At 38.1% G+C, this 9,505-nt stretch overlaps 1 long non-coding RNA gene across 1 annotated transcript; it reads right to left on the bottom strand.

Moving 5' to 3' along the window:
* Nucleotides 1-2,193: 2,193 nt before the first annotated feature.
* LOC101134192 (uncharacterized) lies at nucleotides 2,194-7,612 on the bottom strand. The gene is made up of 3 exons (XR_176128.3): nucleotides 7,551-7,612; nucleotides 5,693-5,840; nucleotides 2,194-5,229 (listed from the first exon to the last, which is right to left on the bottom strand). It is a non-coding gene; the product is annotated as an uncharacterized lncRNA (long non-coding RNA).
* Nucleotides 7,613-9,505: the final 1,893 nt, after the last annotated feature.

Genomic DNA, 9,505 nt, shown 5'->3' with positions numbered 1-9,505 from the left:
AGGAGTGGAACTGTCAGGGGAGCGCAGAAAATAGTATTTGGAGAGGGGTATGAAGTCAAGGTCAAAAGTATGTGCTATACAAACACGCACACACACATACACTTTTAAGACAGACAATATCAAGGCATGTTTTTAAGCCAATAGAAATGATTTAGTAGACAACTGGTGATAGTACAGGGCAGAGGAGGGGGTAACTGGGCATATATTATTAGGTTGGTGCCAAAGTAATTGTAGTTTTGCCATTACTTTCAATGGCAAAAACTGCAATTACCCTTGCACCCAATAATAGTTGAATAAAAAAAATTAGTGGACAGGGGTCCTTTGACAGAAGAGGAACCCCAAAGCAAGAAAAGGCAGATGGTGTCTACAAATGTAGGTGGGTATATGGGGTTGGTGGGAACAAGAGATTGTTTTCATCTGATTGCATCTATTTTATTAATAAATGCAACTCATCCAGGGAGTGGGGGCAAAGGTGGGGAGTTAGAGAAAAGGAAGGGATTGGAGTTTTGAGATGAAAGGTTGTATTTGTTTCCTACCACCATAGCAAATTCCACAAACTGAGAGGCTAAAAGCAACTAAAATTTATTCTGTGACAATTCTGGAAGCCAGACGTCCAAAATCAAGGTGTTGGAATGGCCACGCCCCCCTCTGAAGACTCTGTGGAAGAATCGTCTCTTGTCTATCCCAGTCTTTGATAGCTCCTGGCATCCCTTGGTTTGTGGCAACGTAACTCTAATTTGTTTTTGTTTTCACATAGCAGTCTTCCCTAGGCCTCTGTGTTTCCAATTTTCCTTTCCTATCTCTTATAAGGCCACCTGTCATTGTATATAGTGCACACCCTAAATCCAGGATCATTTCATTCTGAGATCTTTAATTATACCTGCAAGAAGACCCTATTTTCCCAAAAGGTCAAATTCACAGGTACTGGGAGTTAGGACTTGGACGTATTTTGGAGGATACCATTCAACCCACTATACAGGTGGTATATCATAATCATCTAGAAGAATCAGGAAAGTTATATAACTAGGAAAGTGTAGAGAGACATCTTGCAATGTCAAGGGTCCATATGAACTTTTGATAATAATTTGAAATAAGACCATTCTACATACTTGTGTGATTTTCCTTGGCAATATTCTGCTGCTTGAATGCCAACATGAACTAAGTGGGTAGTTAATTTAACCAAAGTTGAAATTTTATGAGGCATGCATAATAAATAGAATGACCAGGATATTATGAACCCTGAATAGAAGTGGCTATGTAGTGTCGAACTATAGTGTAGTACATAAAAGGTGAGGACAAGAGAAGAGAGATGAATTGTCAAAGTGTCAGTGGATTAGAGGTCATTATAAGGTTAAAAAATAATTGAAATGGGGCTGAGGGTGTTTGAATGAGAATGAGTAGAAAGTAATGGCTGGGGGATAGGATGCTTAAAATCGAGATTTCGGAGATTAGGGTTTCTCAATTCTAGCTGCCCGTTAGAATAATCAGAGAGTCTGAATTAATTGTCTGGGGTAGGGCCCTGGACTTGGTATTATCCCAAGAATTACTCATGTACAATATATATGACCATGGCCCTATGGAAATGTGTGAAGGTACTGCAGAGGAAATAAAAATCAGTGGAGGTGAAATAAGAGATCAGAATATTACAAAGATCTCCACAGGAGTAGGAGGAAATGTGAAAACCTCAGGGGATAGGGGATGATTCTTGGGAGGAAGACATGATGTAGGGACCTCAGGACAGCGGATAACTCTCTAGGATAGTTTTTCATGGCAAGCATGAGTACCACAAAGCCTGAAAGAGATGATCAGGCCTAAGAAAATCATCCTTCGTATCATTATTTGCTATTTTAAAATGGTACATGTATTTAATACAATGATCATTTTCCAGGGAATAACTTGACAAAACAGCAGCTGGCTTATACCTTAGAATTATGCCAGGAATTACCAAACAATTCAAGAGACTCTGACCTGCCACCCCATCTCCCAAGTTGCTTCTGTCAATCTGAAATAATCAAAAGGATTAGAATCCGGTTTTAAACTTTATTTGAGTGAAAACCTGGGAATTGCCATCTAGGAGACACAGACTTCAGATAAATGAGGTCAGTGCCCCAAAGACAAAAGTTAAGTTCTTGCTTATACAGGCAGAAAACAAAGAAGTTTAGTAAGATTATAACATTTTATATACAAGGCTGGTTTATGAGTTACAACAATTTAATTAGGTTGTTTTCTTTTCCGTAGGGTTGGCTTTCATGTTCTTTCCACTGTAAAAGTGTATTTAACATTTCATCTTAAGACAATGTGATAGCCATGAGTTCTTTGTGTGAGAAAGGTAAGAGGGAAGTTAATCTATAATGAAGATCAAGGGTGAAGAGGGAAGGAGGCTTCCCTGGTGCCCTTTAGTCATTTACAGCATTTTACAAAACAATGTAGGTAAGGAAGAAGGCTAATCTATAATCAGAGGAACACAGATTACAGTTGCTTAGGTTGCAGCTGCCTGCCATGTAACTCAGGCCTTGTAATCACATTCCTTTAAGGCTCAAAATAATTTATAATTCCAACAGCTTAGATTTTGAATTACTTATTTTCACACTTAAAACCTAAGACCACTGCCAACACCTCTCTCTGTCCTCCAGGAAGAGAGGACATGGCTTATGCTGGATTGTTCATTATTATTGCCACTGCCTCTCTCTGTGGCTGCCATTATCTAATGATCCCAAGAACCAACTCTTGGGCCTCTCCATTTATGTTGTCTTCTCTTCCTTAAACACTCCTTTACCTCTAAGAGATAGCCTGTGATGGCTTCAAAGATAGCCCCCAAATTCTCTCTTAATCCCTTTCTTCTTGAAGTGGACCGGACTTAGTGATTTACTTCAATTAATTATCTAAAGATGGATATAATGGAATAATACTTTCAAGATAGAATTACAAAAAGATTTCAAGTGGGGCTCACACCGCCAATCTTATTTTGCCTGTCAGCTCTGTTTGTTTTTAGGTATTCTTTTACAGAATACAAGAGTTTTTTGGCAATATTTATACTTAGAGCAGATATGCCTATATTTTTTAATCCTAATTAGCAAAGTGTCTATCTTCAACAGGCTAAGTCACCAACTCTTCTCTGTCTCAGTACTGCTTACTTTAATTATCTGTTTGTCATATATTAGTTTGTTTCCCGTAACGAGATCTCTTTACAGGTATGAATGTCTATCATAAGCTACTCAAGGTCAAACACCACACTATACATTTTTCTTTTACGATTTGTTGTCCATATAGTCAAGATATCGGTTGAGAATGCATCTTCAGGGGAGGACAAGGTATAGAAGCTATACCTTGAAATATCGTTGCTTTGAATATTTTATGTAGCATAAAATTGCATTTTATTAATTTTAAATACCTTTAGACAATAACCAGGCCAATTGTCTGTACAGAAGAAATACCCCCAAATACAATATTTCTTTCCTTCTAAAGATGGCTAATTTTTCATATCTCATCACAAGCATGCCTGAGTAGATGAAACAGAAGCATATGCATATATAATAATCATGTATTTCAGTTACTCATTCTTGGTTGAATGAAGTGAGTATTTAGTTCAGTTTTGACCAGGTGGTCTTGAGAGCCCCCATTTATTATGAAGTTTTTCATTTGTAAGGACAGAAGCCATTGCCTAGTTTTTCTTAAGTAAAACTGTCTCTGTTGAAAAGATATCACATTTTATCATTCACTGAACGGTAATTGATCTGGAGCATTAATAAAACAATGTCTTATATTTACATGGTTCTTTATATTTACAAACAACTTTTCATATTCTTTCTTCTTTGACCTCCCAACAGATGTGGATCTAAATATACAGCAGGCTCTTCTATTTCTATTTTTCAAATGAGGGAAACAGAATTGCAGTGAAGTTAAATGACTTGTCCAAATCCCACATCGAGTAAGTTATGGCATCAGAAATTGAACAAGGACTTCTGAGGCCATGATGTGACTGATTGATGTCCTCATGCATTAAATCACCAGAAGGAAAGACTATCATTTACACATGAGCAAACTCAGGTCTGGTAGTTTTTGTTACATGTGCTTAAACCTTCTTGGGAACAGTCCTCATGCTCTATATTATGTGAAAAGCACAGAAAGCCTCTCCTGCAGTATAACAATCTGTCTTTCATCACACTCATTTGTGTTTCACATGACTGAGTTTGCTGTTTAGGGAATCATCGGAGTACAATTCCAAATGGAGAAAAATCAGATAAAACCCAGTGTTCCTGGCTTCAGTCTGTGTGATTATGAACACAATACTGTACTTACAGTAGGATGCCAGAGTGAATAGATGCTGTTGCCTTTGAAAGGATGAGCATTCGTTCGACCTAATAACTACCTGACGATGGGTACAATTATCTTTCTCCGAGTGGCACATTATTATTTGACACATTAATTGTTGTGTCATTTCTTTCTGAAAGGCATGTTGGGTGTCTAATACAAACCAGAGGCTTCATGAATTAGCTGTGTCCGAGTGGTGCAGCACTAATTCACTTTTCCAAAATAAAATCAACCCAATCTCGTCACCTGTTTTCAATTACCACAGGCGGACCTGAGCTGCCCTGTGACCTCAATGCTTTCTTCCTGTGCCTTGGCATATCTGATGAACATCAGCAAGGGCCCCCTGACTCACTACAGCTATGAAAGGCCCCTCCTCTAAAGCAAACCACAGAGAGAGACATAGCTTTGCAGAATGGAACATCCTTTATGACATAATTTCTGCCCAGGAAGCATTGCACAAGAATATTAGCATGGTCTCCTTTCTCTTGTATCCATTCCACCTTGGTTTCTTTCCACTCTTTCCCAGGAAGGGGTCTTTGTATGGAGGACTGTTTCCAAAGCACAAAGACTCTGTGGTCTTAGCAAGGCCCAAACATTTAAGTCTGGATGATCTTCTTCCTTTGCTGCAGCTGCTCTTTGACATCCTGCACAGGGTGATGGGCTGGCGGCCCTGGGTGTGCCTCTGGGCCTGTCATCTGTCGTGTTGTTAGACTGCTGATGAGCTGTCGCTGCTTGTCTTTAAAGTCTGCACTTCTCTCTTTTCCAATTTTGGCTGCCACTAGACAATGAAAATCAAGCAGCCACACAGCCCTTTATCCCCTTCCAGATCCAACTGGTTGAATCAGTCTTGGAGCAGAAAACAGAACCTTCCCATTGTCTTCCCAAACACATGGGGTGTGCCTGTCCCATGGCAAATTACTGTTAAAAAAATCAGAATTAGAATGTGTTTGATATTGCACACTTTGCTGCTAGTGAATGCCATGCCACCCTGAAGACTCATCTCCCATTTTGGTTTTCACTGGGTCCTTTTCTGTTGCTTTCTTTTCAGCTTGCACCTGTCCCTGACATATACTGCTGCTGACTACCAAGTGAGTTGTTCAGTGAGCTAGAGGTATGATAAATTAAATATGATATGTATCACTGAGTCCGTCTTTGACTCCTTCATTGTACATTATAATTTGGGAAGGGACTATTAAAATAAAATACCAAGGAATAAGCAGAAACAGCCCACTGTTAACATGTCCAATGGCAAGAGAAAATTACAGGTTTCATTGTATATGTGGCACCATCTGCCTCTTTGCCTAGGCTGAGCCTTCGGCTTTCCCAGGGGAAATAGCTGTGGATAAGTTATTCAATTAGAACAGCATTATTGGCCAGCTACCTTGGAGAATTGGGTTGATGATGTTGCGATTATCCTCCCGTACATTCCTTCATGTCTCCGGCAGGCTGCAGTGCACGGCAACTTCCTTAAGTGTTTACTGAGCCCTACAGTAGAGGTGAACAATTGGAATGAAGAATATCAAGGATTCCTGAAAGAAAATCAATTTTGAATGAACTTTTCTTGATTAGCCACAGCTCCAATATTCTGAGTCATACTGTATTTTTGTGGACTTTCATTGAATTAAGTGACAGAAATGGCAATCGGGAGGAAAGTGAATTTCATGATATGCATTTAACCTATGGCACTGCACAAAATCATTATTTATGTACAATTGTAAGGTAAAAAAAAATACTCAGGTCTCCTCAACTGTGATATTAATCTTAGGCATGGGGAAATCTCATAGGAGCATAATGCTTTTTTAATGAAGACTTTAGCTGTTCTTCAAAAATATTTGTATCATAAAAAGGAGTAATTATTTATGAGTCACTCTCTCAGGAAGTCAGATCCCTTCAAGGGTCATGCCATCAACCAAAAACTTCCGAAATGGGAGCTTTTGGGAATGTTCATTGTTATCTCTAAGATCCTATGGTTTGTAACTAGAAGACCCAACAATATTCCTCTTGCCTCACACAAATACTTATAATATTTTTATATTTTTAAAAATTATTGGTGCTTAAAGAAAGTTAGACATAAGGAAAAATATTAAAATCTAAAACAATTTATTTTCACATTTCTCACAATTATGTATATACACATCCAAGTATGCTCTGGTATGCCATATATTTTCAGGGTGCATATCCACACCCCAGGGGCAGTTCAGGTGATCTTCTATGACTGTTAATTGGGCAGGAAAGCAAATGTGCTCCTCATCACTGGTTCAAATTCTGATAGCTTTGGAAGATATCTGTCTGTATTTCTGTTTTTATAAATTGGAAGAATTATGTTTATATTCTTTGTCTTTGTGTGTGTGTGTGTGTGTGTGTGTGTGTGTGTGATGCTGATATTTTAAGATACTCATTTTTAAGAGCCTCTTATATATTAGGACATAAACCCTCTATTGCAAAAATGTTTTCCCCCAGCATGTCATTAATTTTCATTTAGTTGTTGATATTTCTGATATTCAAAAGTGTTATTTGCAAGTAGTCAGATCTACTTTTTCACTTGTGTTGTTTTCACGACATTATGTGTAAAGTCTTCACTTGAGATAAGTTAAATATTTACTTACATTTTCTTGGTTTAAAAGTTGAAATGTATTTTCTTTTAACTAACCATTAGATATGTATGCACATATGTTTGTCTGTGTGAATGTATGTATTTAGCATAGAATGGTCTAAGATAAATGTATCTATGAGATCAGGCTATATTATCAAAAACACTAACATCTCAGTATCTAAACACACATTTTTTTCCTTGCTCGTGTAAAGTCCATGTGTGTCCTGAAAGCTTTTGGATAGATGCCCTCCACAACAAAAACAACAACAAAAACAAATTAAGAATTTGGACTGCACTTTTACCGTTAAAAGCCTTTAAGCTCTGTTTTTCAGAGTACTTCAATCTTATGGCACCCCCATCTCAACTCAAAGCTCCGGGTTCACTGTGGAAGAGGAGGAGAATGTGGGAAATGGGTCCATCATCTCTCATGTACTTTGGGCTGGGAAATCATGCATTGCCTCCTGATAGACACAGCTGGGCTACGGGACCAGTCATCTAGCTCCGGCCTACTGACTAGAGGAGTGAAAAAGGAGAACTGGAAATATTGCTAAGGACTGGTAGTATCTGCCACAATTTACCCTTTTGTTTCTCCAAATATTCAGTGCAGTCTCCCTCTGGTATAGATATGTATGACAATTATACTCACCTCCCCTCTTAAGAGAGAAAACCCCGTGGTCTTCCTTAGTCATGGCATTGAGCTCAAAGTCCAGAATTCAGAATCTCTGAGTGATACAATTGTCCTTCCGTATCCATGGGGGCTTGGTTCCAGGACCCCCATAGATATCAAATCCACAGATGCTCAAATCGCTGATATAAAATGGTGCAGTATTTGCACATAACTTATACATATCCTTCCATATACTTTAAATCCTCTTTATATTACTTACAACACCTAATACAATGTAAATACTATGTAAATAGTTAATACTATATTGTTTTATTTACATTAGTTTTTATTGTTATATTGTTTTTATTGGGTTTTAAAAAAATATTTTCCATCCACAGTTGGTTGAATCCTTGGACACAAAGGGCCTACTGCATACTGTACTCTCTATGTCAAGTCTATAGGTAGCTCCCATAGCTTTGGAAACCTAGCAACTAAAATGACAAGTTATCTGGCACTTACACATCTCGTAACTGAAAAAGGAAACAGGAGTCCCTGTTGTTGAAAAATTTTGAATTCCTTCCAGGCAGACGTTTTTTGAGCCCCCTACCTTCACGAGGCCCGGACTCTGCTCTCCTGGAGGATTCAACTTGGTTCTTGTTCTCTGTGTCTTCTGTCTCCACCCTCAGGGAGATATTTGTCCTTTCCTTTCTCCCTTCTTGGGCTCATATAAAATAGATCCTAGAGAATATGAAGTTTTCTTAGCCTACTTCCTACCCAGGGCCCGAGAGGTGTTCTAGCAAGCCGCCCAGGGCAGCTTTGAATGCAGCCTAACACAAATTTGTAAACTTTCTTAAACATTATGAGGTTTTTTTTTTTTTTTTTGGTTTTTGTTTGTTTTTTGTTTTTTGGTTTTGCTTATCAGCTATCACTAGTGTTAGTTAGTTAGACAATTCTTCTTCCAATTTGGCCCAGGGAAGCCAAAAGATTGGACACCTTGTTTTAGAGTCTCAAACACTTTTAGTGCAGGCTCACAGTTTCTTAAGCAATACAACTCTCTTAAAACTTTGTTGGTTTTTCTAAGCTATTGGATTCCAATTAATTCCATGTGCCAATAATTACAGCTATGATTCTTTACCTAACACACTTCTTACTTCATCCGTATTTCTTTACACTCTTGTGCCTGTACCTCTCCCTGCTTGAAGACCTGGTAGTTTTCTTGAGTCTATCTGGATTTGATGAGAGAATGGAACCCTTAAGCTCTTTTACCTGAGCTATTTTTCCAACTGAAAAGATTACTGGGCCTCAGGCCCTTAGTTTGATCTTTACCGTAAGGCATTTTTATCTCATTAATTCCTTTTTATAAGTAAAAGTTCAGTTTAAATCTATTATTTATTTTTGTTGTAGTTGTTTGTTTGTTTGTTTTTGAACCAGCTCAATTTTAAAGTCTTTTAACATTTTCTCTTTTACCATTTAGGATTGAAAGCAATTACTGGTTTAACTCATTCAAGACCCCAAATATCTGAACTATTTCCTTTCCTTCTTGCTGGCAAACAGATAATACTTTTCAGAACTGTTTTTCTTATAATTCCTTATCAAATACAGCCCATAGCGACCAGCACAGATAAATACCTGCTTTGCGAGCTCTCACACTAGAGACACACATTCATTGGGTACACATTCTGCCTCACACGTTATCAGAGGGGACAGTCTTACCAAATGAGTTCTCGCTGCAAAACTTGGAGTTCCATCTTTCTAGACACAGGTGTCTGCAACAGAGGAAAGAGCATGGACAATCATTCACTGGCTCCTAATTAATTTATCAGAGCCCATTGATCAGAAAGATAAATGTAGCTCTGCAAAACATAGTATGTCCACAGAAAGGAGGAATATTGGAAATATTGGTAATATCTAGAAATCTCTATGCAAAGAAAACTCTAATTTGTGTTTTCTTCCAAAAGACAAATTTTCCCAATTTGTTAAATATCCCCCTTTAC

Source organism: Gorilla gorilla, chromosome 14 (genome assembly GCF_029281585.2).
Source record: "Gorilla gorilla gorilla isolate KB3781 chromosome 14, NHGRI_mGorGor1-v2.1_pri, whole genome shotgun sequence".
Taxonomy (NCBI): domain Eukaryota; kingdom Metazoa; phylum Chordata; class Mammalia; order Primates; family Hominidae; genus Gorilla; species Gorilla gorilla.
The sequence above is the reverse complement of the archived record's forward strand: the minus strand, read 5'-3'. Positions and strand labels throughout refer to the sequence as shown.